This window comes from Ranitomeya imitator, chromosome 4, assembly GCF_032444005.1.
Source record: "Ranitomeya imitator isolate aRanImi1 chromosome 4, aRanImi1.pri, whole genome shotgun sequence".
Taxonomy (NCBI): domain Eukaryota; kingdom Metazoa; phylum Chordata; class Amphibia; order Anura; family Dendrobatidae; genus Ranitomeya; species Ranitomeya imitator.
In genome coordinates, this window is record NC_091285.1 from 87,258,546 (window position 1) to 87,286,009 (window position 27,464).

The following is a 27,464-nucleotide window of genomic DNA, read 5'->3' on the forward strand; positions in this document are numbered from 1 at the left end:
CAGAGGATACAAAAGTAAACTGCGCGGTCAGCAAAAAACCCTTCAAAAAACCATCCTGTAATTACTTGAACTCATGTTCCAACTCATGGAACATGAGGAGCAATTACAGCCCACTAAAGCAACCAGCAGCAAAGAGACAATTATATGCAAGCTGGACAAGACAAAAATAAAGCAAAACGTGGAACAAGAAAATCAAAACTTAGCTTGTCCTGAAGATTACTGAAGCCGGAAGCTGAGGTAACAAAACACTCTGATAACCTTGATAGCCGGCGGGGAAATGACAAGAAAGCCCGGTTAAATAGGAAACTCCCAAATCCTAATAGAACAGGTGGACATCAGAGACAGCAGAACACAAATCACCCAGTACCATCAGTAACCACCAGAGGGAGCCCAAAAACAGAACTCACAACAGCCGTGGTCACCACTTGGCGCAAGCACCCAGGCAAGTGCTGTTTGCCTGGACAGGTGAGTGTGCCCACTCTTGGGCGACGGCACTGGCACAGGGTCCCTCATAGTACAATGAAGTCTGATGGTGGTGGTGCATAACCAATGTCAGACACACCGTCGTAATATGAGGGGCCCTGTGCCAGTACCGCCACCCATGAGAGAGTGTTCCCCCCAGCTCGAACAGTGCTCTACCACTTGCAAAACTTATCTCTCCCTGCTCCACCAGTGTGTAGTCTGTGCTGTTAAATCCTTCAATGGCACTGCCAATACAAATTTGTTGAAATGATAGATGATAGTAAAAATATACAGAGGCCCTGGCCTCCATTTAGACCAGTTAATACTTTGTGCCAACTACCACTGTCTACTACTCAGCAGAGGAGCCCACCCCTGTACCTAGCTATGCCACCAGTTTATTTATGAACATTTTTTGGGCTGACATTTAGCCCACTTTATTATTTTGGCCTACTAACTGTGTCAGCCACTTATTACAGTTGTCCTCCACTGAAAAAAGCAATGCCGCCTGTGTACTCCTGTTACCAATTTTGAACTGCATTTAGCCTAATTTTTTATTTTAGGCCTACTAAGTCTGTGTGAGCCTCTCATAACAGTTGTCCTCCTCCGCTGAACAAAGCTACGCCGCCTGTGTACTCCTCTTACCAATTTTGAACTGCATTTAGCCAACTTTTTTATTTTAGGCCTACTAAGTCTGTCTGAGCCACTTATTACAGTTGTCCTCCACTGAACAAAGCAATGCCGCCTGTGTACTCCTGTTACCAATTTTGAACTGCATTTAGCCTAATTTTTTATTTTAGGCCTACTAAGTCTGTGTGAGCCTCTCATAACAGTTGTCCTCCTCCGCTGAACAAAGCTACGCCGCCTGTGTACTCCTCTTACCAATTTTGAACTGCATTTAGCCAACTTTTTTATTTTAGGCCTACTAAGTCTGTGTGAGCCTCTCATAACAGTTGTCCTCTTCTGCTGAACAAAGCTACGACGCCTGTGTACACCTCTTACCAATTTTGAACTGCATTTAGCCTACTTTTTTATTTTAGGCCTACTCAGTCTGTCTGAGCCACTTATTACAGTTGTCCTCAACTGAACAAAGCAATGCCACCTGTGTACTCCTCTTACCAATTTTGAACTGCATTTAGCCTACTTATTTATTTGGGCCTAGTAACTGTGTGAGCCTCTCATAACAGTTGTCCTCCTCCGCTGAACAAAGCTATGCCGCCTGTGTACTCCTCTTACCAATTTTGAACTGCATTTCGCCTACTTACTCACGTGGGCCTTGTAACTGTGTGAGCCTCTCATAACAGTTGTCCTCCTCCGCTGAAAAAAGCTATGCCGCCTGTGTACTCTTACCAATCTTGAACTGCATTTAGCCTAATTACTTACTTGGGCCTAGTAACTGTGTGAGCCTCTCATAACAGTTGTCCTCCACTGAAAAAAGCTATGCTGCCTGTGTACTCCTGTTAGCAATTTTGAACTGCATTTAGCCTACTTTTTTATTTTAGGCCTAGTAACTGTGTCAGCCACTCCTTACAGTTGTCCTCCGCTGAACAAAGCAATGCCGCCAGTTTAGTCCTGTTAGCAGTTTTGAACTGCATTTAGCCTACTTACTTATTTGGGCCTAGTTACTGTGTCAGCCATTCCTTACAGTTGTCCTCCGCTGAACAAAGCAATGCCGCCAGTTTAGTCCTGTTAGCAATTTTGAACTGCATTTAGCCTACTTTCTTATTTGGGCCTACAAACTGTGTCTGCCCCTCATTACAGTTGTCCTCCGCTGAACAAAGCAATGCCGCCAGTTTAGTCCTGTTAGCAAGTTTGAACTGCATTTAGCCTACTTACTTATTTGGGCCTAGTAACTATGTCAGCCACTCCTTACAGTTGTCCTCCGCTGAACAAACCAATGCCGCCAGTTTAGTCCTGTTACCAATTATGAACTGCATTTAGCCTACTTTCTTATTTGGGCCTACTAACTGTGTCTGTCCCTCATAACAGTTCTCCTCCACTGAACAAAGCAATGCCGCCTGTTTAGTCCTGTTAGCAATTTTGAACTGCATTTAGCCTACTTTCTTATTTGGGCCTACTAACTGTGTCTGCCCCTCATTACAGTTGTCCTCCACTGAACAAAGCAATGCCGCCTGTTTAGTCCTTTTAGCAATTTTGAACTGCATTTAGCCTACTTACTTTTTGGGGCCTACTAACTGTGCCAGCCTCTCATTACAGTTGTCCTCCGCTGAACAAACCAATGCCGCCAGTTTAGTCCTGTTACCAATTATGAACTGCATTTAGCCTACTTTCTTATTTGGGCCTACTAACTGTGTCTGTCCCTCATTACAGTTCTCCTCCACTGAACAAAGCAATGCCGCCTGTTTAGTCCTGTTAGCAATTTTGAACTGCATTTAGCCTACTTTCTTATTTGGGCCTACTAACTGTGTCTGCCCCTCATTACAGTTGTCCTCCACTGAACAAAGCAATGCCGCCTGTTTAGTCCTTTTAGCAATTTTGAACTGCATTTAGCCTACTTACTTTTTGGGGCCTACTAACTGTGCCAGCCTCTCATTACAGTTGTCCTCCGCTGAACAAAGCAATGCCGCCTGTTTAGTCCTGTTACCAATTTTTAACTGGATTTAGCCTACTTTATTATTTGGGCCTATATCTGTGTTTCTTCCTCATCCTGCCCATTGCCCAGCCACTGCTAGATGAGTCTGCTGGTACATTGACCCAGACCACTACATTCCCCTTGCAGTCTACACAGCCAGAATCTGACCCTGCTGAAAGTCAGGTTCCCCTTCCCGCATACTATACCACCTTACACGGGGACAAAGAGGAAGGTGCAGATGAAAGTGCAGGTTCCTTCATCAGGTGGGGGGGCAGACTCGTTGGCAATGACACAGGGCCCCTCATAGTACACAAAAGTGTCTCTGGCAGTGGGAGGCGCCGCCCACCGTCAAACACACCGCCGTACTATGAGGGGCCCTGTGCCAGTGCCAACTAGTGGGTCCCCCCCTTCTTGCTCAGGATCACAGCACTTGCAAAGTTGAAATACTTACCTCTCCCTGCTCCACCGCCGTGAAGTATTTTGCTTTTCCTGGGCCCACAAAAATCTTGAGCCAGCCCTACCCCCCCACAACTTTAGTCAAATGACCCCCAGTTTTCAATGCCTAACTATTATTATAAAGTAAATTAAGATTGACAAGCTTAAGTAATAAGAATTGATGTTTTGGCATTAAAATGGGCACTGTAGGTGTTTTCCTGTCCTCCACTCACTGCCGACTTTGATTCCCCATTGACTTGCATTGGGTTTCGTGTTTCAGTCGGCCCCCGACTTTTCGCAATAATCGGCCGATTTCACCCGACCCGACTTTTGAGAAAGTCGGGTTTCGCGAAACCCGACTCGATCCTAAAAAAGTAAAAGACACTCAACTCTAATGAAGATTTTAGAATAATACATTGAATACACAGGATTCGGCCAACCGCGACCAATTAGCGAAGTGTGGTTCAAATCCCGCGCCAATTCGCGGCCGGACTGCGCCTGTCGCTGATTGTTCATGGCCGGCCATGTAGTATATAGCACAGCCACGTAGTATATAACAGCTTAAGTAGTAAATAGCACAGCCACGTAGTACATAGCACAGCCACGTAGTATATTGCACAGCCACGTAGTATATAGCACAGCCCACTGAGTATATAGCACAGCCCACGGAGTATATAGCACAGCCCACGAAGTGTATAATAGCCCACATAGTATATAACACAGCCACGTAGTATATAACAGCCCACGCATGCAGTATATAACAAAGCCCACGTAGTGTATAACACAGCCCATGTAGTCTATAACACAGCCCACGTTGTGTATAACACAGCCCACGTAGTGTATAACACAGCCCACATAGTATATAACAGCCCACGTAGTATACAGCACAGCCACGTAGTGTATAACACAGCCCACGTAGTACACTATGTTCCAAATTATTATGCAGATAACATTTTTCTCGGATTTTCCTAAATGGTCGGTGCAAATAACAGTCAGTCTAATAAAAGTCATCACCCGTTAGAGTATACATCGAATTTTATTGAAGAAACCTCCCAATGATAACAGTATAATCTCCAAAATGAATAAAAACCCAAAATGCACTGTTCCAAATTATTAGGCACAGTAGAATTTCTAAACATTTGATATGTTTTAAAGAACTGAAAATACTCATTTGTGGAATTTGCAGCATTAGGAGGTCCCATTCACTGAACAAAAAAGCTATTTAACTCCAACACATCCTAACAGGCCAAGTTACATGTTAACATAGGACCCCTTCTTTGATATCATCTTAACAATTCTTGCATTCTTGAGGTTTTGGAGAGTTTCTGCTTGTACGTCTTTGCATGAAGTCAGAATAGCTTCCCAGAGCTGCTGTTTTGATGTGAACTGCCTCCCACCCTCATAGATCTTGTGCTAGATGATACTCCAAAGGTTTTCTATAGGGTTGAGGTCAGGGGAAGATGGTGGCCACACCATGAGTTTATCTCCTTTTATGCCCATAGCAGCCAATGACTCAGAGGGATTCTTTGCAGCATGAGATGGTGCATTGTCATGCATGAAGATGATTTTGCTCCTAAAGACACGTTTCTGCTTTTAGACCATGGAAGAAAGTTGTCAGTCAGAAACGCTATTTATTTTACAGAGGTCATTTTCACATCTTCACGAACCTTAAAGGGCCCCACCAGCTGTTTCCCCATGATTCCGGCCCAAAACATGATTTCTCCACCTCCTTGCTGACGTCGCAGCCTTGTTGCAATATGGTGGCCATCCACCAACCATCCACTACTCCATCCATCTGGACCATCCAGGGTTGCTCGACACTTATCAGTAAACAACACTGTTTGAAAATTAGTCTTCATGTATGTCTGGGCCCACTGCAACCGTTTCTGCTCATGAACACTGTTTAGGGGTGGCCAAATAGTAGGTTTATGCACCACAGCAAGCCTTTGAAGGATCATACACCTTGAGGTTCGAGGGACTCCAGTGGCACCAGCAGCTTCAAACAACTGTTTGCTGCTTTGTAATGGTATTTTGGCAGCTGCTCTCTTAATCCCATGAATTTGTCTGGCAGAAACCTTCCTCACTATGCCTTTATCTGCATGAACTCTGTCTGTGCTCTGTTTCAGTCACAAATCTCTCAGTATGGCTACGTTCACATTAGCGTTGTGCGCCGCTGCATCGGCGATGCAACGCACAACGTACGCAAAAATGCACCAAAACGCACGCAAAAATGCTGCGTTTTGCGACGCATGCGTCGTTTTTTGCTGAAATTTGGACGCAAGAAAAATGCAACTTGTTGCGTTTTCTTGGTCCGACGCTTGCGGCAAAAAAGACGCATGCGTCGCACAACGCAACAAACAAAAACGCATGCGTCCCCCATGTTAAATATAGGGGCGCATGACGCATGCGTCGCCGCTGCGTCGCCCAACGCAAACCCGATGCAAACTAGCATAACGCTAGTGTGAACGTAGCCTATGATGATCACAAAGTTTTTGTGAAGTATCTAATTTTTTCATATCTTGTCCAAGGCATTGCACTATTTAACGCTTTTCAGCAGCAGAGAGATCCATTTTATTTCTCATATTGCTTGAAACCTTTGCCCTGCTTAATAATGTGGAACATCATTTTTAAGTAGTTTTCCTTTAATTAGAATCACCTGGAAAACTAATTATCACATGTGTTTAAGATTGATTTCAGTTATCTATTGAGCCCTGAGACACAATACCATCCACAAGTTTATCTGAAAAACAAAACAATTAAATCTTTTTGACGCTTAAATCCAATTTGCATAATAATTTGGAACACAGTGTATATAGCACAGCACATGTAGTAAATTGCACAGCCCACGTAGTATATAGCACAGCCCATGTAGTGTATAGCACAAGCCACATAGTATATAGCACAGGCCACATAGTATATAGCACAGCCACATAGTATATTGCACAGCCCACGTACTATATTGCACAGCCCACGTACTATATTGCACAGTCCACGTAGTATATTGCACAGCCCACGTAGTATATAGCAATAGACCGCTACGTCATCATCTTGCGAGATTGCAATGCATGGAGCGGTCATCGGAGCATCGCGAGGAGCGGGAAAGGCCTGTTCTGGATCCGAGGGGCCGACGGACGGTGAGTATATAACTATTTTTTATTTTTTTAATTATTTTTAACATTAGATCTTTTTACAATTGATACTGCATAGGTAGCATCAATAGTAAAAAGTTGGTCACACAGGCTTAATAGCAGTGTTAACGGAGTGCGTTACACCGCGGCATAACACGGTCCATTAATGCTGCCATTAACCCTGTGTGAGCGCTGACTGGAAGGGAGTATGGACTGCGGGGAGTAAGGAGCGGCCATTTTGCCGCCAGACTGTGCCCGTCGTTGATTGGTCATGGCTGTTTTGCCGCGACCAATCAGCGACTTGGGATTTCCGTTACAGACAGACAGATGGAAGTGACCCTTAGACAATTATATAGTAGATTACTGCTCTAGATAAGAAAAAATGGAGATGCTTAGCACATAATTTGGCCAATTGATGCATGCCCAACAGCCAACGACAAGGCGTTCTCCCATCTGCTGGGAACCAACTTGCATGTGTAGTGTGAATACCTCTCTTATGCTGAAGCCTGAATTTCTGGGTAGGTAGGATCCTGCTGCAATTAAAAACACCACAGACTGGAGGGCGGAGTGCTCATTCAGAGATCTGATATACAAATTGCAAAAAACTTATTGGCACTTCCAAGTCGAAAAACTGGTGTATACAGGTACGAACTAGGAGCAACCACCTCCATATACAATAAAAACAAATAAAGTTGCACTCTGTAAATATGTAACATATGAAATATTAATAGCAATACTTTTCAGATAGTAAGAAAAAATGGAAGCGCTTAGCACATAATTGGCAGCCAATGACAAGCCGGTCTGCGATTTGCTGGGAGCCAATTATTTATTTCCAAGGCAACTAGAAAACTTAAACCGGTTTAGAAAAATTATTTATTTGGCCTAGAAATGGCAATAATACAGCTGTTTCCAATTATTTATTTCCCAGACTACTGGAAAACACACACAAGTGTAAAAAAATATTTATTTGGCCTACAAAAGGCAATGAGATGGCTAATGCCAATTTATTTCCCCGACTACGAGAAATCTCACACGGTTTAGAAGGGGGCAGAGTACACACTGCAGCTTAAAGGCACAGTTCTCCCACAAGCAGGGGGGGGGGGGTGCAGAGTACCCACAAAGGCTTAAAGGCACAGCACTCCCACAGTCGGAGGGCAGAGTACACCCAGTGGGTTAAAGGCACAGTACTCCCACAGGTGTGGGGGCAGAGTACATACAGTGGCTTAAAGATATAGTACTCCCACAGGCGGAGGGTGCAGAGTACACACAGTAGCTTTTTGGCACAGTACTCCCACAGATATGGGTTGCTGAGTACACACAGCAGCTTTTTTCCAGAGTGCAGAGTCAGAATCTATCCCTCACTACAGCTGCATCCTATCCCTACACAGGGATTTGGATGTTTCGCCCCCAGAAGTTTGCCCTCAGCAGTTCGCCCCCAGCAGTTTGCCCCTGGGTACATTTCGCCCCCAGCAGTTTGCCCCCGTTTGTCCTTGTGGTTCATGGATTCCCATCCATCATCAATCCAAATGTCACAAAAGTAGTGTACAGAGTGCTGCACTTTTGTGACATGTTAAATAAACTGTTTCTATCTGACATCACGGGGAACCGCTAGACTGCACTCCGTGACCCAAGGAGCTGCAGCTGCGATAGTTAAGTATCATCCTTGGGGCCAAATGCTGGGGACGAAATGTGCAGGGGCGAAATGTACCTGGGGCGAACTGCTGGGGGTGAATTGCTGGGGGCGAAACATCCTATAACCCCCTACATTAATAAGAGCAAAATGACGGCGGCACTCATGACCCAGCCTTTATACAGGCTGGGTTACACAGTGCCCACTGCAATTACTGTCATAATAATTTTTGGCATGGATGTGATGGCTTCGGATGTACCCACAGTCTAAAATTTGTTGATTGGCTGAGCTGTAGCCTTTCAACAAATGTTATTAGACTGGTGAACCCAAAAAGGAAACCGGACGTACAGTAAAGAGTCCATGTTTGAGGTTTGTTACCAGACACTAGGTGTCCAGTACCACTCCAAACTTTACCGTTCAGGTTTTCTCATCCCTAACCACTACAATAATTTGGCAGCAGAACTGGAATACATCCCAAGAACTACATCTGTACAGGAATACATCACAAGAAGAACCATCAGTTTTGTGCAAGCTGTATGGCCCAAAAACCATTAGATGTGTCCCTTTATTTACAATGGGGGTCTGGTTATTTTCCATTAGGGTATCTGCCAAATGCTGGATACCTTAATTGAAACCAATCTGCCCAGATTATAGTTATGTATTATTAGTTTCCATAACTATGCATAGGTTTTACATTACTGTATGCAGCATTATATGGTTCCCATTATACTGTATGGATCAATATAAGGGGGCCCATTATACTGTGTAGAGCATTCTATGGGGGCTATTATATGCTGTATGTAGTAATATCTTGAGCCGTTGTACTGTATGAAGCATTATATGGGGCCTATTATACTGTATTGAGCATTATATGGTGTTAGGGCTAGCGGAACGCACCAAATAAGTATAAAATATAAAACATCTGCTTTACTGTAGTTGATGCGTTCGCAGCCCAGGGTCCACCGTGTAGGAGAACCTGCTGCTAGCAGGTATGAACTAGCTCTGTTACTTCACAGAGTAGCCATGAAAGCAAAGCACTGCACCCTGTTAGACTTTCACAGAGGCACAGGCTAACTACCCAAATGAGAGCAGTCAGTGGTCATGCACGCACACAAAACTCCTCGCCGGAGGTGCCAGCATTCTAGGGGCTTATTTCAGCCTGGTCCCTAAACACAGTCTTACAAGACCACACAGGCGCAAAGCACATAACTTAGAAAGATACTAGCGCATGGCCGTGCGGCCATGCGAGCCTTAAATAGTTGCAGCACGTACAGGACCTTCCTAGAAGGGCCAATGAGAAGCTGCTACAGAGCCTGAGCACCTACAGGACCTTCCTAGAAGGACCAATGGATTTAGCTGCAGTATCTGAACATGTGACCCTCGATCTCCACTGAGAGATCTTACTCTGGGCATGCTCAGAATGAGAAAAGCAGGACTTAGTCCTAAAAGCGTCTGCTCGCCGCTGCCCAGCACTGACTTCAATGGCAGAAGCAGAAAAAGCAGCAGTAACTCTTTGTACAGAGTCAGACCTAGCAAGACGCTGGGACTGATGTCTCTGCCGAGCAGGCTCCACTGCAGCAGGAGAAGAATGGGGGACCGCAGCGGAGATGGCTCTAGATTCCCCCTGTGCAGAGGCGGGAACTCGACCCCCTAACATTACCCCCCTCCTAGGGCCCCCTCCTTGGACCTCGCTACGCTCGCAAGCAGCAATGAGCTGCGGAGCCCGAATGTGCTCAGCAGGCTCTCAGGACCATAACCCCAGTCCACCAATAAAAATTTTTTACCACGTACCACCTTGCACCCCAAAATAGCGTTCACCTCGTAATCGTCCGTGGACGAACCCGATGTCCCAGCAGATGACTCGGAAAACCGGGACATGTATATGGGTTTCAAGAGGGACACATGAAAGGTGTCGGTGATACCCAGCCGTGGCAGAAGGGCTAAACGATAGACCACAGGGTTAACCTGTTCGAGGACCTTAAAGGGACCCAAGTAGCGAGGTGCAAACTTAGTGGATTCAACTCGCAGCCTGATGTTATGGGCGGAGAGCCACACCAAGTCGCCAGGAGCAAAGGTCGGAGCGGGGCGCCGATTTGCATCGGTGGAGGACCTCATTCTCTCCTTGGAGGCCCGAATGGCATCCTGAGTGCAGTCCCAAATATCCCGTACCTCCACAGCCCAGTCTGCCACCCTGAAGTCGGCGGAAGACACGGGCATGGGCACAGGTATCCGCGGATGCTGACCATAGTTGAGGAGGAATGGGGTTTGTCCAGTGGAGTCGGCTACAGCATTGTTCAGTGCAAACTCCGCCCACAATAGCAAGGATGCCCAGTCATCCTGCCTGGCTGAGACAAAATGTCGCAGATATGTGACCAAGGTCTGGTTGGCCTTCTCTACCAACCCATTCGTCTCGGGATGATATGCAGAAGAGAGATTTCACTCAATGCTGAGAAGACGACAAAGCTCTCTCCAGAACCGAGACGCAAACTGGGGACCCCGCTCACTGACTATTTTGTCCGGCATACCGTGTAGGCGGAAGATGTGTTTTATGAACAACGCTGCCAAGGCTCGTGCAGAAGGTAACCGTGGTAGCGGCACCAAATGCATCATTTTCGAGAAATGATCGGTGATGACCCAAATGATGGTACAACCACGAGACTTGGGTAAACCCACAACAAAGTACATCCCGACCATCTCCCAGTGCCTGTCTGCCACCGGCAAGGGATAGAGTAACCCAGCTGGCCGTTGACGAGATTTATTTTTGGCGCAGGAGACACATGCCTGAATATAATCTCTGACATCTCGGACCATATGTGGCCACCAGTACGTCCTCGCCAGCAGCTCAGATGTCCTCTTTGTCCCAAAGTGTCCACCCACCCTGGACGAATGAGCCCAAGAGAGTACCTCCGGTCACAAATTAATGGGCACAAAAGTCTTGCCCGGGGGCACAGACTCTAGCGAAACTGTAGCTACGGTTCTCAGGCTCTCTGAAGAGGCAATAAGCCGAGGCTCCCCTTCCTCCTCCTCAGATGACACAACAGAGCGAGAGAGAGCGTCAGCATGAATGTTCTTCTCCCCAGCGAGATAATGAAGGGTGAAGTGGAACCGGGAGAAGAACAAGGACCATCTGACCTGGCGAGAATTTAGCCGCTGGGCTGTTTGCAGATTTTAACAAATTTTTGTGGTCCGTGAAGACTTGAAAGGGAAAACGAGCCCCCTCCAAGAGATGTCTCCACTCCGAGAAAGCCAGCTTCATCGCTAGCAACTCCCTGTCCCCGATGGAATAATTTCTCTCCGCAGGTGTGAAGGTCTTGGAGAAGAAGAAGCACGGATGCTTCCGACCTTGAGCATCCTTTTGGAAGAGGACTTCTCCTGCACCAACGGAAGATTCATCCGTGACTGTACATCAAATGATGGAGAGGATGGAAATAATGGCATTGCTACAACACATGTACATCATCTACATCGTCAGCCCTCTAGCCTTTAAAAGCGGGACATGTTTACTAATTATTTTGTTTCACCAGAGAGATATACTCCATGGCAAGACAATGCTGTGTTATGATGCAGCTTTTATTTTTTTCAAAATAAACTTATGCTACGTGAATTAACTGTGTGATGTTTTTTAATAATAATATAAAAAAAGAAATTAAACACATCATCTATATATTGTTCAAAACAGAAACCACACCACATTGAATTAACATTTTTCTTTCCTAAGGCTACTTTCACACTAGCGTCGGATTCGGCCCGTCGCAATGCTTCGGGCCGAGATTCCGACGCTAGCGTTTGATGCGCTGCACAACGGAGGCAGTGGATGCATTTCTCCGGCGCATCCGCTGCCCCATTGTGAGGTGCGGGGAGGTGGGGGCGGAGTTCCGGCAAAACAAAACAGTGTAGTAATTAGGAGATATTTTTTACAAATTCTGTTATGGTATTTCTTATGGACCAAGGGAGAGCCCTGATGTGGAATATGGTACTGCCCATTTGGGTAAGGATTTACATACTCATTTGGATTGGCGTTTGCCATTTGTGTAAGCCCCCCAGAATGGCCATGTCGAGCATACCCAGGTTGTGACCACTCTCCTACAGTGGGTATGTTCAAGTGGCCATATTGAGCAGGTGCAGCTGGAGTTGTAAATTGCACATGTTGTGGGCGTTGTTGGTATGGGACTTGATGTGGCTGTGGTGATGGGATATGTGGTGGAGGTGGTTCTGTGATTGCTATTGTATGCCCATCCTGGCTTCCAGGCATGTGTAGGTGGTTGTTGCTGGACATCTGCCATCTTTCTAGGTAAAAGAACACCTGAGTAGGATTATTAGGTTCGGTGCATGAATCAACCAAAATTTGTATGGCACCTCTGGCGCGCAGCCTCACTTCATGGAGAATTGTGTGCAGATACTGTGCAAGACTCCGAGCATATGCCTCCTCACCATCATTGTTAACAGTGTTTGATAGATAGTCCAAAACACCAGTGTCTACTTGGCGCAGTTACCGGTTGTGGAAAGCTCCCTCCTGCGCCAGCTTCGGCGTAGGGCTACTATTACATAGCAACATAGTAACATAGTTATTAAGGTTGAAGGAAGACTTTAAGTCCATCTAGATCAACCCATAGCCTAACCTAACATGCCCTAACATGTCCACAACTATGTCCGCAACTACGTCCACGTTCATCTTCTTCTTAATTGGTCTCCTGTCCTGCAGAAGGTCGTGCTGGTGGTGGTGGTTGGTGTGTTAAAGATGCTGCAGGAGAAGGTCCAACCACATCTTCAACTTCGCCAACAGGGTCCAAGTTGACTGTTTCTCATTCAGTAAGGTTGGAGTCAGTTTATTTTCACAATGTTAAAAAAAAAATCACTTATCTTAAGGCTGTATCTAAAATGTGGGGTCATGCATGCACTTACAAACCTAGATCCATAATGGGAGCAAGGAAATTCAATCTGTCATAATGGATATATTTGCACTTTTTAGTGGCCGCTGCACCACTCCTGGTCCGCTGCTGGCGCTCACGGCGGTAGTGATCACGGCAGCTGCGCCACCGTCTAGTGACATCACAGACTGCAAAGTAAGACAATAAATGTTTCAAAATATGATCACTGTGTTTGCATTTAGAAATATAGGTTAGAGTGTAAAGTTGCATGCTACTTGCCAAGAGTAAAGTGAGAAACAGGCCGGATATTCCAAAGAACATCAAGTAGGATAATGTTATCTTATTTTCTTGGTGTCTTATTACTTAATTAATATTGTGTAGTTTTTACTTTACTTACTCATTTCCTGCTGCACCTCACGTGGACTTTCCTAAAAATTAGGGAACATCTGGCACCATATGTATCTCCAAGCTGCATCCTTTCAAGTTCGGTCCGCATATTTGGCATCACGTTGGTCCCATATTTCCAGCTTCTCCTGCACCAGAACTATCAGTATTCCCACATTAATATGTCAGCCCATGTTGCATGATAAAGCTTCCTGATAATGGATGAGGCAATTTCCTCTTACCTGGAAAATGTTTGCGTATTTCTTGCAAGCTACACTGATTGTCCGTGCGGTGTCTGATTTTTTTCTCGCACCCGTAGACTTGCATTGGCGAGACTCAGCCGATATATGCATAAAATTGCAGCATGCTGCGATTTTACACACACGCTGAATACGGTCGAGAAAATAAATGGTGATGTAAGCTGCCCCTTAGATAAACAGTGGTCCGAGTGCTAAGCGATGTTTTCTTGCATAGCACTCGTCCGTATTCTAGCCAGTGTGACCCCAGCCTTATTATTAAATTCTTGATACCATTCCAGATTGTGACTCTGGATACAAACAAGCTCCACGAATATGCAATGGAAAAACAGAGACACTAGCATTCCTAGGCTTTTCAACCCTCACATGTACATTGACGCTATTGGAAACCCAAGAGGAGTACCAGAAGAGTTCAAAGCCAGAGATCGAGTAGCAGCGGGATTATAATCGCTATTCCCGAATGATGCAGCAAATAAAAATGTGGACTAGATTAATTATATCTACTATGACCAACTGATGGATGCCAACTCTGACCAGTACATGAATGTTGCACCCGTACAGTTTCCTTGCTTGTTGTGGCTTGTGTGTGCCCATCCAATGGTGTGGTGGGTAAATAAAAATATAATATAATAGTATTTCAATATTTTTTTGTATTGGAGAGGTATACACTAGGTCATAAGAGGAAGGTCCTGAGATATGAAAAATGGAAAGTGTAAGAATAACTGGGAAGAATATACGTACATCTCATTTTTATGACATTTTCCCCTGGTGGAGTAACATTTATTTTGGTTTCAAATTAGTAACGGGCATCATAAAAACACCCTTGCACAAAAATTGAGTGACTTTTGCATCACGAAATACGTTCACCCTAGTGGTTGTGGATGAGGATGAGGATAAGGAGGAGGATAACACCAAACAGACCAAATCAGGAAGCTTATACCCATGTGTGGTTGTGAAGAGGTGCATGAGAATACACCTCCATAAAAAAGGCAATGTATTAGCGGTTATGTTTCGGTGTTTTCACTTGGTGGTGTACAGAAGTCTTGCCCAATCCAGCCCTTGTTCATTTTTATAAGAGTCAGCATGTCAGCATTTTCAGTTGGCAGGCAGATGCACTTATCTGTTATAATTCCACCAGCGGCACTAAAAACCCGCTCTGACAGAATGCTAGCAGCAGGGCAGGCCAGGACATCCAAGGCGTAGAGAGCAAGTTCATGCCACATGTCCAGCTTGGATACCCAATAATTAACCCCTTCATGACCCAGCCTATTTTGACCTTAAAGACCTTGCCGTTTTTTGCAATTCTGACCAGTGTCCCTTTGTGCGGTAATATCTCGGGAACGCTTCAACGGATCCTAGCGGTTCTGAGATTGTTTTTTCGTGACATATTGGGCTTCATGTTAGTGGTAAATTTAGGTCAATAAATTCTGTGTTTATTTGTGATAAAAATGGAAATTTGGCGAAAATTTTGAAAATTTCGCAATTTTCACATTTTGAATTTTTATTCTGTTAAACCAGAGAGTTATGTGACACAAAATAGTTAATAAATAACATTTCCCACATGTTTACTTTACATCAGCACAATTTTGGAAACAAAATTTTTTTTTGCTAGGAAGTTATAAGGGTTAAAATTTGACCAGCGATTTCTCATTTTTACAACGAAATTTACAAAACCATTTTTTTTAGGGACCACCTCACATTTGAAGTCAGTTTGAGGTGTCTATATGGCTGAAAATACCCAAAAGTGACACCATTCTAAAAACTGCACCCCTCAAGGTGCACAAAACCACATTCCAGAAGTTTATTAACCCTTCAGGTGCTTCACAGCAGCAGAAGCAACATGAAAGGAAAAAATGAACATTTAACTTTTTAGTCACAAAAATGATCTTTCAGCAACAATTTTTTTATTTTCCGAATGGTAAAAAGAGAAACTGAACCACGAAAGTTGTTGTCCAATTTGTCCTGAGTACGCTGATACCTCATATGTGGGGGTAAACCACTGTTTGGGCGCACGGCAGGGCTTGGAAGGGAAGGAGCGCCATTTGACTTTTTGAATGAAAAATTGGCTCCACTCTTTAGCGGACACCATGTCACGTTTGAAGAGCCCCCGTGTGCCTAAAAATTGGAGCTCCCCCACAAGTGACCCCATTTTGGAAACTAGACGCCCCAAGGAACTTATCTAGATGCATAGTGAGCACTTTAAACCCCCAGGTGCTTCACAAATTGATCCGTAGAAATGAAAAAGTACTTTTTTTTCACAAAAAAATTATTTTAGCCTCAATTTTTTCATTTTCACATGGACAACAGGATAAAATGGATTCTAAAATTTGTTTGGCAATTTCTCCTGAGTACACCGATACCTCACATGTGGGGGTAAACCACTGTTTGGGCACAAGGCAGGGCTTGGAAGGGAAGGCGCGCCTTTTGACTTTTTGAATGGAAAATTAGCTCCAATTGTTAGCGGACACCATGTCGCATTTGGAGCGCCCCTGTGTGCTTATGCAATGGAGCTCCCCCACAAGTGACCCCATTTTGGAAACTAGACCCCCCAAGGAACTTATCTAGATGCATACTGAGCACTTTAAACCCCCAGGTGCTTCACAGAAGTTTATAATGCAGAGCCATGAAAATAAAAAATAATTTTTCTTTTCTCAAAAATGATTTTTTAGTCTGGAATTTCCTATTTTGCCAATGGTAATAGGAGAAATTGGACCACAAATGTTGTTGTCCAGTTTGTCCTGAGTACGCAGATACCCCATATGTGGGGGTAAACCACTGTTTGGGCGCACGGCAGGGCTCAGAAGGGAAGGCATGCCATTTGGCTTTTTAAATGGAAAATTAGCTCCAATCATTAGCGGACACCATGTTGCGTTTGGAGAGCCCCTGTGTGCCTAAACATTGGAGATCCCCCACAAATGACCCCATTTTGGAAACTAGACCCCCAAAGGAACTAATCTAGATGTGTGGTGAGCACTTTGAACCCTCAAGTGCTTCACAGAAGTTTATAACGCAGAGCCATGAAAATAAAATAAAAAATTTCTTTTCTCAAAAATGATTTTTTAGCCCGCAATTTTTTATTTTCCCAAGGGTAACAGGAGAAATTTGACCCCAAAAGTTGTTGTCCAGTTTCACCTGAGTATGCTGATACTCCATATGTGGGGGTAAACCACTGTTTGGGCACATGCCAGGGCTCGGAAGTGAAGTAGTGACGTTTTGAAATGCAGACTTTGATGGAATGCTCTGCGGGCGTCACGTTGCGTTTGCAGAGCACCTGATGTGACTAAACAGTAGAAACCCCCCACAAGTCACCCCATTTCGGAAACTAGACCCCGAAATGAAATTATCTAGATATGTGGTGAGCACTTTCAACCCCCAAGTGCTTCACAGAAGTTTATAACGCAGAGCCGTGAAAATAATAAATACGTTTTCTTTCCTCAAAAATAATTTTTTAGCCCAGAATTTTTTATTTTCCCAAGGGTTACAGGGGAAATTGGACCACAAAAGTTGTTGTCCAGTTTCTCCTGAGTAAGCTGATACCCCTTGTGTGGGGGTAAACCACTGTTTGGGCACACGTCGGGGCTCAGAAGGGAAGAAGTGACTTTTGAAATGCAGACTTTGATGGAATGGTCTGCGGGCGTCACGTTGCGTTTGCAGAGCCCCTGGTGTGCCTAAACAGTAGAAACCCCCCATAAGTGACCCCATTTTGGAAACTAGACCCCCAAAGGAACTTATCTAGATATGTGGTGAGCACTTTGAACCCCCAAGTGCTTTACAGAAGCTTATAACGCAGAGCCGTGAAAATAATAAATACGTTTTCTTTCCTCAAAAATAATTTTTTAGCCCAGAATTTTTTATTTTCCCAAGGGTTACAGGAGAAATTGGACCCCAAAAGTTGTTGTCCAGTTTCTCCTGAGTACGCCAATACCCCATGTGTGGGGGTAAACCACTGTTTGGGCGCACGTCGGGGCTCAGAAGGGAAGTAGTGACTTTTGAAATGCAGACTTTGATGGAATGGTCTGCGGACGTCACGTTGCGTTTGCAGAGCCCCTGGTGTGCCTAAACAGTAGAAACCCCCCACAAGTGACCCCATTTTGGAAACTAGACCCCCCAAGGAACTTATCTAGATATGTGCTGAGCACTTTGAACCCCCAAGTGCTTCACAGACGTTTACAACGCAGAGCCGTGAAAATAAAAAATCATTTTTCTTTCCTCAAAAATGATGTTTTAGCAAGCAATTTTTTATTTTCTCAAGGGTAACAGGAGAAATTGGACCCCAGTAATTGTTGCGCAGTTTGTCCTGAGTATGCTGGTACCCCATATGTGGGGGTAAACCACTGTTTGGACACACGTCGGGGCTCGGAAATGAGGGAGCACCATTTGACTTTTTGAATACAAGATTGGCTGGAATCAATGGTGGCGCCATGTTGCGTTTGGAGACCCCCTGATGTGCCTAAACAGTGGAAACCCCTCAATTCTAACTCCAACACACCCCTAAACCTTGTCCCAACTGTAGCCATAACCCTAATCACAACCCTAACCCCAACACACCCCTAACCACAACCCTAATTCCAACCCAACCCTAACCCTAAGGCTATGTGCCCACGTTGCGGATTCGTATGAGATTTTTCAGCACCATTTTTGAAAAATCCGCGGGTAAAAGGCACTGCGTTTTAACTGCGGATTTTCCGCGGATTTCCAGTGTTTTTTGTGCGGATTTCACCTGTGGATTCCTATTGAGGAACAAGTGTAAAACGCTGCGGAATCCGCACAAAGAATTGACATGCTGCGGAAAATACAACACAGCGTTTCCGCGCGGTATTTTCCGCACCATGGGCACAGCGGATTAGGTTTTCCATATGTTTACATGGTACTGTAAACCTGATGGAACACTGCTGCGAATCCGCAGCCAAATCCGCACCGTGTGCACATAGCCTAATTCTAAAGGTATGTGCACACGCTGCGGAAAACGCTGCGGATCCGCAGCAGTTTCCCATGAGTTTACAGTTCAATGTAAACCTATGGGAAACAAAAATCGCTGTACACATGCTGCGGAAAAACTGCACGGAAACGCAGCGGTTTACATTCCGCAGCATGTCGCTTCTTTCTGCGGATTCCGCAGTGGTTTTACAACTGCTCCAATAGAAAATCGCAGTTGTAAAACCGCAGTGAAATGCGCAGAAAAACCGCGGTAAATCCACAGCGGTTTAGCACTGCGGATTTATCAAATCCTCTGCGGAAAAATCCACAGAGGGATATATCATCAACCCTACGGATGTTTAGCGACCGTGGAGGTGCCACCCCCTGGGCTGACTCAACCCCCGTGGTGACCTATATCAGAGTACGGCAAAACACATCCGGTTAATTTCAATCACCTCAGCTGGCGTCTTTCACCTGCGTGGCTGACTCGCGCGGAGGAAAATCATTTGCCACAGTTCAAGACACAGAGAAACACGGCACTTTAATAAACTATTACGAGACGCTCTGTTTGACTGCGGGAAACCCTTCGCAATGGAGCGGTGAGTAGAAGACATTTGTCGGCCACGTAGAGACACATGAATGTACCTTGTAGTGGAGTTGTACACTTGCTGGCAAGGTGACCGGTTTTATTGCTTGTGTCTCCCCCGCAGGCACCCACGGACACCACTTACATGCCCCGTGTGCCACAGGGTAACCAAATATATATCCACACATCTGAGAAGGGTATGCCTGAGGTCACACGGTGATTCGGAGATAAAAACCGCCATAGCCTCCGCAAAGTATCAACTTCGCTGTATCGCCAACAAGGGGACAACAATCCAATTCAGTGAGCTCAAGCCCCTCCAATCCTTGGAGGAGACTGTAGCCTTCTTAGAAGGTCGCGGCTTTTTGATAGCAAACAAGCCTAGGTTTGAGTCACAAATCACACCACTGACCTGTGAAGGGCCCGCTCAGGTACCAACTGACAATCCGGAGCTCCGCCCAGGCTCCATGCCAGAGCTAGATTCAGATGTGATGGATGTGCCTTTCCTTTTACGGCCGGGAGACAGTCTGGAGGGAGACCCGTGCCCCCCGCCAGAGCTAGATTCAGATGAGATGGATGTGCCTTTCCTTTTACGGCCAGTAGACAGTCGGGAGGGAGACCCATGCCCCACGCCAAAGCTAGATTCGGATGAGATGGATGTGCCTTTCCTTTTACGGCCGGTAGACAGTCGGGAGGGAGACCCGTGCCCTGAGCCTGACCACACAGGGAGCATTTCTGACCGCATAGGCAATGAGGAGGTCATGGATGGCAGCAATTTAAGTATCCAGAAAAGGGAATGGAAAGACAAAAACCGCACGGCTACCAAGGCCGCCGGATTGTACAAGCGTCACTCATTGAATCACCCCATGTTAAAGGGGTTCCACTCGTACCTAACAGTTACCCATGGGGTCCCAAACTGTCAACAGGAGGTATCAAACGTAGCACGGTTTCTATTTTTTGTGAACCCAAAATCTGTAACTCTGGAGTACCTCGTAAAACCAAACCAGGTTAATAATTTTTTTCAACAACTTGGAAAACTCCATCTATCGAGCCAGACCTCCCTCAAAATGTTGAAGCATATACGGAGATTTACCATGTATCAGATGAGGGCTACCAAACTGAGACTAGAGAATCCTCAACTTTATAAGGCATGCGAAGTGTTCATGAATTTTACAACAGACCTTCAGAAATCATTGTACAAGGGAGCCTGCCGAGAGTCTGTAAGTAAAAGGTACACCGTTCAAAAGAGCCAATATTCAGCGCATTGTTACCAAACCTTGGATGTTGGTTAATTGCCTTTATTTTTCCCCACAGGTACGATCTATTGATGAAGCCATCAAAGTCACCCAAGGACTGCCAGATTATACTGGAGGAGGCAAGGCCAACATTTCTAGCTAGCATCGAGGCTGTGACAGATGGCGGATCAGAAGTAGATCGCCGGGAAGTGGTACTGTACCTCGAGGCCCTTCTGATTCTAAAACATCTCCAAAGACCAGGTGTTGTTCGTAACATGACGGTAAGTCGTCGGGCCCTGTGGGTCAGCGGTATTTGCTGAATCGGTTCAATATTTTTCCACCTTTTTTTTTCACATCGTAGGTTTCAGAGTGGAATGAGAGGATCCATCACACGTACCAAGGAAGACGCAAGACAATTGTGGGTGTGAAGACTCACAAGTGCTCCACCTCTCAGGTAGCAACTTTTGTACTTTCAGAGGAAGAGGAATCGGTAAGCTTTTCTCAAAGCCAGGGAACCCAGGCAACCCCACTCATTGTGGGGAGCAAAACACTCTCTTGTCCCCATGTAAAACCTTTTGGAGGGGTGCCCCCAGACTGGAGAGTAACATATATATATTTTTTTTCTTTTTCAGTGGTTCAATGCGTATGCGGAATATGTCAGACCGGTCTTTACCTTTGGCCGAAAGATTATCACAAACTTTTTCGTGACGTGTACCGGGAAGGTCATAAAAAATCCATCCATGAGACTCAGACGATACCATTCAAGGTAAGGTAGCCACAAGTCAAGTGACCCACAGCCATAAGTAGCAACCGGTACTAACAATGTGCTTTCCTCCGTAGCTACAACCTCCCAAACATCACCAGCCACCTTGTACGGCGGATTTGCGAGACATGGACTTTGTCACAATACACAGATTGCGAAAAGCGCTTGTTTGCACGCTACTTGGCACATACAAACGATGTGGCCGAGAGAGTTTACCGGGAGAAGACCCTGACCGATATGTGCCGTGCCCAAGAGCTAGTGTTCAACGCAGGAAATCATGAGGACGCAAAAATTATGTCGCCAGTAATGGCATCAACCAGTGAATTGGATAACGAGGTGGTAGACCTCACGGAAAGTGATACCGAGTCATCCGATTCTACTGAGGAGTATAGTCTCAAGAATATTCGGCTCATCCCAATCAGGAGAACAAAGCCCTTGTGAATATGTCAATTTTTATCTGACATTAATAAAATTATTCAAATGTACATTCATCTTTGCCTCTTTGACTTGCCTCACTTTTCTCCCACTTTGGGGACCCTTTCGGGGTACTCTGCAACATATTGAAGCCCCTCTTGGGTGGGGGGTAAGGGGAAATGTGATTTTTTTTTTTCTCAGAAAATTGCCCAAAATTTTCCAAGTGTCAAGGACTCTTCCAGAAAAGCTTCCCCAGGCTTCTGGAAGTGTCCTCGGTACACCTCCAGCAGTTTCCCCCTGCCTGGAAGTCTGACACATGTCTGAAATTTTCAAAGTGTGAAAGTATGGTTTTTCACCCAAAATTCAACTTTCCGCCCATGAACCACAGACTTCACCCACACTTAGGTCACTGTCTTGGGGTACACCTCCAGTGCTATGTCACGGTCATCACTGTTGTCACAAAAAATTGACTTTTGTTTAGGCCAAGCAATTTGAGGACGGCACGGCAGCCAGCAGCCCATACGGTACAGGGGTTGATCAGACCCCCGTACGTCCGGTTGTGGTCTCCGTGCCCCGAAGGGGTTCCCGCTTCTCGCCTGCACCAGGCACGGCAGCCAGCAGACCGTACGGTCCAGGGGTGGGTCAGACTCCCGGACGTACGGTTGTGGTCTCCGTGCCCCGAAGGGGTTCCCACTTCTCGCCTGCACCAGGCACGGCAGCCAGCAGACCGTACGGTCCAGGGGTGGATCAGACCCCCGTACGTCCGGTTGTGGTCTCCATGCCCCGAAGGGGTTCCCGCTTCTCGCCTGCACCAGGAACGGCAGCCAGCAGACCGTACGGTCCAGGGGTGGGTCAGACCCCCGTACGTCCGGTTGTGGTCTCCGTGCCCCGAAGGGGTTCTCGCTTCTCGCCTGCGGCAGGCACAGCAGCCAGCAGACCGTACGGTCCAGGGGTGGGTCAGACCCCCGTACGTCCGGTTGTAGTCTCCGTGCCCCGAAGGGGTTCTCGCTTCTCGCCTGCGGCAGGCACAGCAGCCCGTACGGTCCAGGGGTTGATCAGGCCCCTGTACGTCTGCCCGTGGTCTCCGTGAGTCTTTCGCCCCTATACCCAGGGACCACACCTATGGCCATTTAGCTCAGTTGGTTAGAGCGTGGTGCTAATAACACCAAGGTCGTGGGTTCGATCCCCGTACGGGCCAAGCACATCTACAAACGCCCCTATACCCAGATGACCAATTTGCACATCAGGGTCGCTGCGGACCTCCACCAGAGTTTCCTCTGGCTTCGTCCTGCCCAGGCATAGCTCACCATCTTTCGGGTCCTATCGCGCACTCATGCTCCACCTCCCCGACAGAGGCGGGCCGATGGTGCACCCGCCGTGTCAACCCCCCGGAGCGGGCGGCGGGATCCCACCTCGGCCGGAGCGCCCCGGCCTTCACCTTCATTGCGCCACAGGGTTTCACGTCGCAACGGGGGGAGTGACGATGGTAAACCCCATCAGGTGGGCCCAGGGCAGGTGAGTCTGGCCTTGGGGGGACGTAAGGGATAAAGGAGAAGAGACCATCAGGGCACGGAGCCTCAGGCCTCCCTCGTTGTCACCCTTGCGAGGGGACCCCAGCTGCGCCATGGAGGCGATAGATGGAGGGGCAACCCTCAGACAGGCATAGCCCCGGGAGCACCCCGGGGCCGCAAGGTGCGTTCGAAGTGTCGATGATCAATGTGTCCTGCAATTCACACTTAATTCTCGCAGCTAGCTGCGTTCTTCGACGCGCGCGCCGAGTGATCCACCGTTAAGAGTCGCGCTTTCTGGTTTGGGGACACTCGGAGGCGCCCCCCTTTTCACTCTCGTGTCAGCCGGCCGCAAAAGACTGGGATGCTTTGGAGGGTTGTTTTCAAATCTCGGCCCTGTTGCCCGGGCGCTCGGCCTCCCCGTCCCTCCCTCCAGCGGGGAGGAGAACAAAGGAGGGCTCGAGGCTTCTCAACCTACCGCCCAGACCCACATACCCCGGGGAGGGGTGTGTGAGCGCACAGGAGAATGGTACCCGGGACGGCCTTTCGCGTACGCGGGGGGCTTCTTATTTTTCCTCGGCAGGCAGCGGCAGGGCAACAATCGTCGGCGCGAGGCCGGGCGTCTTTTTCCTGGGCGACGGAGCGAGAGGGGCTCCCCGCACCCTCCCGACGTCGCCCGCCCGCTGTCCTCACGTGCCCTCACCGTCCCCACCCTGCGGAGCGCCCTGGCGAAGCAGTAAGAGACCTACCACCGCTCCCATCACGTTCGGTACCCTTCGGGGATTTGGCGGGCGGCTGGCCTCCTGATCTGCACCTCATCGGTATTTTTCACTCGCCCATTAAAGATCCTTCCACAGGTTCATCTAGGGAAACCTTGTTACGACTTTTACTGTCTCTAGATAGTCAAGTTCGATCGTCTTCTCGGCTCTCCACCATGGGTCTTGGCCGAACCCGGCGGGGCCGATCCAAGGACCTCACTAAACCATCCAATCGGTAGTAGCGACGGGCAGTGTGTACAAAGGCCAGGGACTTAATCAATCGAGGGAGAGAAGCCAGATAGGAAGCCCCGCAGCGGGAAGGGCACCCGGAGGAAGGGAAATCCTCCTCGTCGTCCGTGCCAGCAGGCGGGCATCCCGGGGCGTCACCTTGCGGAGGAAAAAAAGGAGCCTGAACGGCGAGTGCAGTGCCACTGGGGAGATCGTGCACGCTGTACGGTGCGAGGCGGCCGATGCGGAGGGTGTCTGGAAAAAAAACCCACCTTGCACGGAGAGGGCGAGGTGACTGGCCTCCGGAGGACGCCACGGCTCCCCTGCCTCGTGACCCACCGCTCCCGGGGCGACACACAGAGTCGCTGCTGGGGAGAGGGGCCAGGGCGGTGGGGGGCCTATGCGGGGCCTCCGTCTGGCTTAGACCTGCCTCCGCCGAGGGGGGTCCTCGACCCACCGGCGGACGGGCGCGAGGAGTGGGAGAGGGGGGCTGGCCGTCGGGGTCCACCGCGGCTCAGGCGCAGAGCCCGCCAGCGACACGGAGGTCGCGCGGGGGGCGCAGTTGGCCTGGCCGTGTCGGCGTCGCCCTCCGGCGTAGTCCCTCGTCCCGGGCCCTTGCCCGTAACCTCAAAGGAAGCCAACCGAGCGGCGTCTCCCCCCAAAGCCATGCCTCCGCTGTTGAGAACAGAAGAAGCCCGGGGAGTCACCTTGCGGAGAAAAAAATAAAAAAAAAAAAGGAGCCTGAACGGCGAGTGCAGTGCCGCTGGGGAGATCGTGCACGCTGTACGGTGCGAGGCGGCCGATGCGGAGGGTGTCTGGAAAAAAACCCACCTTGCACGGAGAGGGCGAGGTGACTGGCCTCCGGAGGACACCACGGCTCCCCTGCCTCGTGACCCACCGCTCCCGGGGCGACACACAGAGTCGCTGCTGGGGAGAGGGGCCAGGGCGGTGGGGGGCCTATGCGGCGCCACCATCTGGCTTAGACCCGGCCTCCCGATCGGAGGGCATCTGTTGTAAAAACCACCCCTTGCACGGGGAGGGCCGTAGGTGACTGGCCTTCGGAGGACGCCACGGCCACCCTGCCTCGTGACCCACCGCTCCCGGGGCGACACACAGAGTCGCTGCTGGGGAGAGGGGCCAGGGCGGTGGGGGGCCTATGCGGGGCCTCCGTCTGGCTTAGACCTGCCTCCGCCGCGGGGGGTCCTCGACCCACCGGCGGACGGGCGCGAGGAGTGGGAGAGGGGGGCTGGCCGTCGGGGTCCACCGCGGCTCAGGCGCAGAGCCCGCCAGCGACACGGAGGTCGCGCGGGGGGCGCAGTTGGCCTGGCCGTGTCGGCGTCGCCCTCCGGCGTAGTCCCTCGTCCCGGGCCCTTGCCCGTAACCTCAAAGGAAGCCAACCGAGCGGCGTCTCCCCCCAAAGCCATGCCTCCGCTGTTGAGAACAGAAGAAGCCCGGGGAGTCACCTTGCGGAGAAAAAAAAAAAAAAAAAAAAGGAGCCTGAACGGCGAGTGCAGTGCCGCTGGGGAGATCGTGCACGCTGTACGGTGCGAGGCGGCCGATGCGGAGGGTGTCTGGAAAAAAACCCACCTTGCACGGAGAGGGCGAGGTGACTGGCCTCCGGAGGACACCACGGCTCCCCTGCCTCGTGACCCACCGCTCCCGGGGCGACACACAGAGTCGCTGCTGGGGAGAGGGGCCAGGGCGGTGGGGGGCCTATGCGGCGCCACCATCTGGCTTAGACCCGGCCTCCCGATCGGAGGGCATCTGTTGTAAAAACCACCCCTTGCACGGGGAGGGCCGTAGGTGACTGGCCTTCGGAGGACGCCACGGCCACCCTGCCTCGTGACCCACCGCTCCCGGGGCGACACACAGAGTCGCTGCTGGGGAGAGGGGCCAGGGCGGTGGGGGGCCTATGCGGGGCCTCCGTCTGGCTTAGACCTGCCTCCGCCGCGGGGGGTCCTCGACCCACCGGCGGACGGGCGCGAGGAGTGGGAGAGGGGGGCTGGCCGTCGGGGTCCACCGCGGCTCAGGCGCAGAGCCCGCCAGCGACGCGGAGGTCGCACGGGGGGCGCAGTTGGCCTGGCCGTGTCGGCGTCGCCCTATGGCGTAGTCCCTCGTCCCGGGCTCTTGCCCGTAACCTCAAAGGAGCCCCAACCGAGCGGCGTCTCCCCCCCAAAGCCGTGCCTCCGCTGTTGAGAACAGAAGAAGCCCGGGGCGGCAGTTCGCCGGGTACTCCCCTTCGCCAAAACTCTTTTTGCCCCACTCGTCTCTCCCTTTTCCATCCTCCCTTCTCGCTCTGGGGCGTCCGCTTGGTCTCTCTCTCTCTCTCTCTCTCGCTCTCTCCCTCTCGCGCTCCCTTCCGAGCCGCCTCGGAGGACGTCGGACGAGCGGGGAAGGCGACGGCGTTCGGCCGGGCACACCACGCGGTGAGAACCCACTCCGCCTGCCTCCCCACGCGTCTGTCGTCCCCCCACTATCGTAGGGGCTCGGGAAAAGACTGGAGAACGCGGAGCTCGGCGGTGGCGTGGAAGCGCCACCCACCGCCGCCGCTCTCGCCGATGCCCACCGCGGAGGCCGCCCATCGGACGCTGGGTGGGGGTCGGCACGGGCCTCCGCGGGCGAGCTGCGCATCTGGAAGTCAAAGGGCCGCCCTCGGAGAAGATCGTTGTGCTACCCCGCGCGGGGAGCGATTCGGACGACGGGCCCCCACGCCGAGGTGGGTGGGCGCCCCGCCATTCGCCCGCGCGGGTCGTCGGACCCCTGCCGTACCACAGTTCGGGTCAAACTCCCCCTCTGCACGGCAGCCACCGTCCTGCGAACGGGAGGCGACTGCCGGCGTGCACGCCCAAGGATGCGTGCCTGAATCCCGGGGGGTAAAAGAGGAAGGAGACCGCCCGCCTTAGACCGACGCGGGCTCCAAAGCCCGGGCCGAGCGAGCGGCACCACCTCCCCACCCGGGAGCGCTGAGCCAAATCGATCGGAGGAAGAGCCGGTGGGGGGCATGGGTGAGAAACCCCACCCGCTGCCATCCTTCCCCTCGGGGAGACGGGGAAGAAACATGCCCGATAGTCCTGGAGGTCCCTCTCTGACACGCTACGGGCGCCCTCGAGACGGAATCCGGGTCACAGTGCGATTCTCTCATAGGTCTCCCCGGTGGCGTGGAAGCGGGAGACATCCGACACAGAGAAACGCCAAGCCTGCTCTGAGGGGACCGAGTCAGGGGGTGCAATCCGCCCTCCTGGAGCCCTCCTCGGGACGAAGACTCCAGATCTGCCTCCCTTCTGACATCCGTCACCCTCGGAGA

At 49.4% G+C, this 27,464-nt stretch overlaps 1 non-coding gene across 1 annotated transcript; it reads right to left on the reverse strand.

Annotated features, from left to right (window-relative positions):
* Window positions 1-23,312: 23,312 nt before the first annotated feature.
* On the reverse strand, window positions 23,313-23,464 carry LOC138678012 (5.8S ribosomal RNA). Its single transcript, XR_011321395.1, has one exon. It is a non-coding gene; the product is annotated as a 5.8S ribosomal RNA (ribosomal RNA).
* Window positions 23,465-27,464: the final 4,000 nt, after the last annotated feature.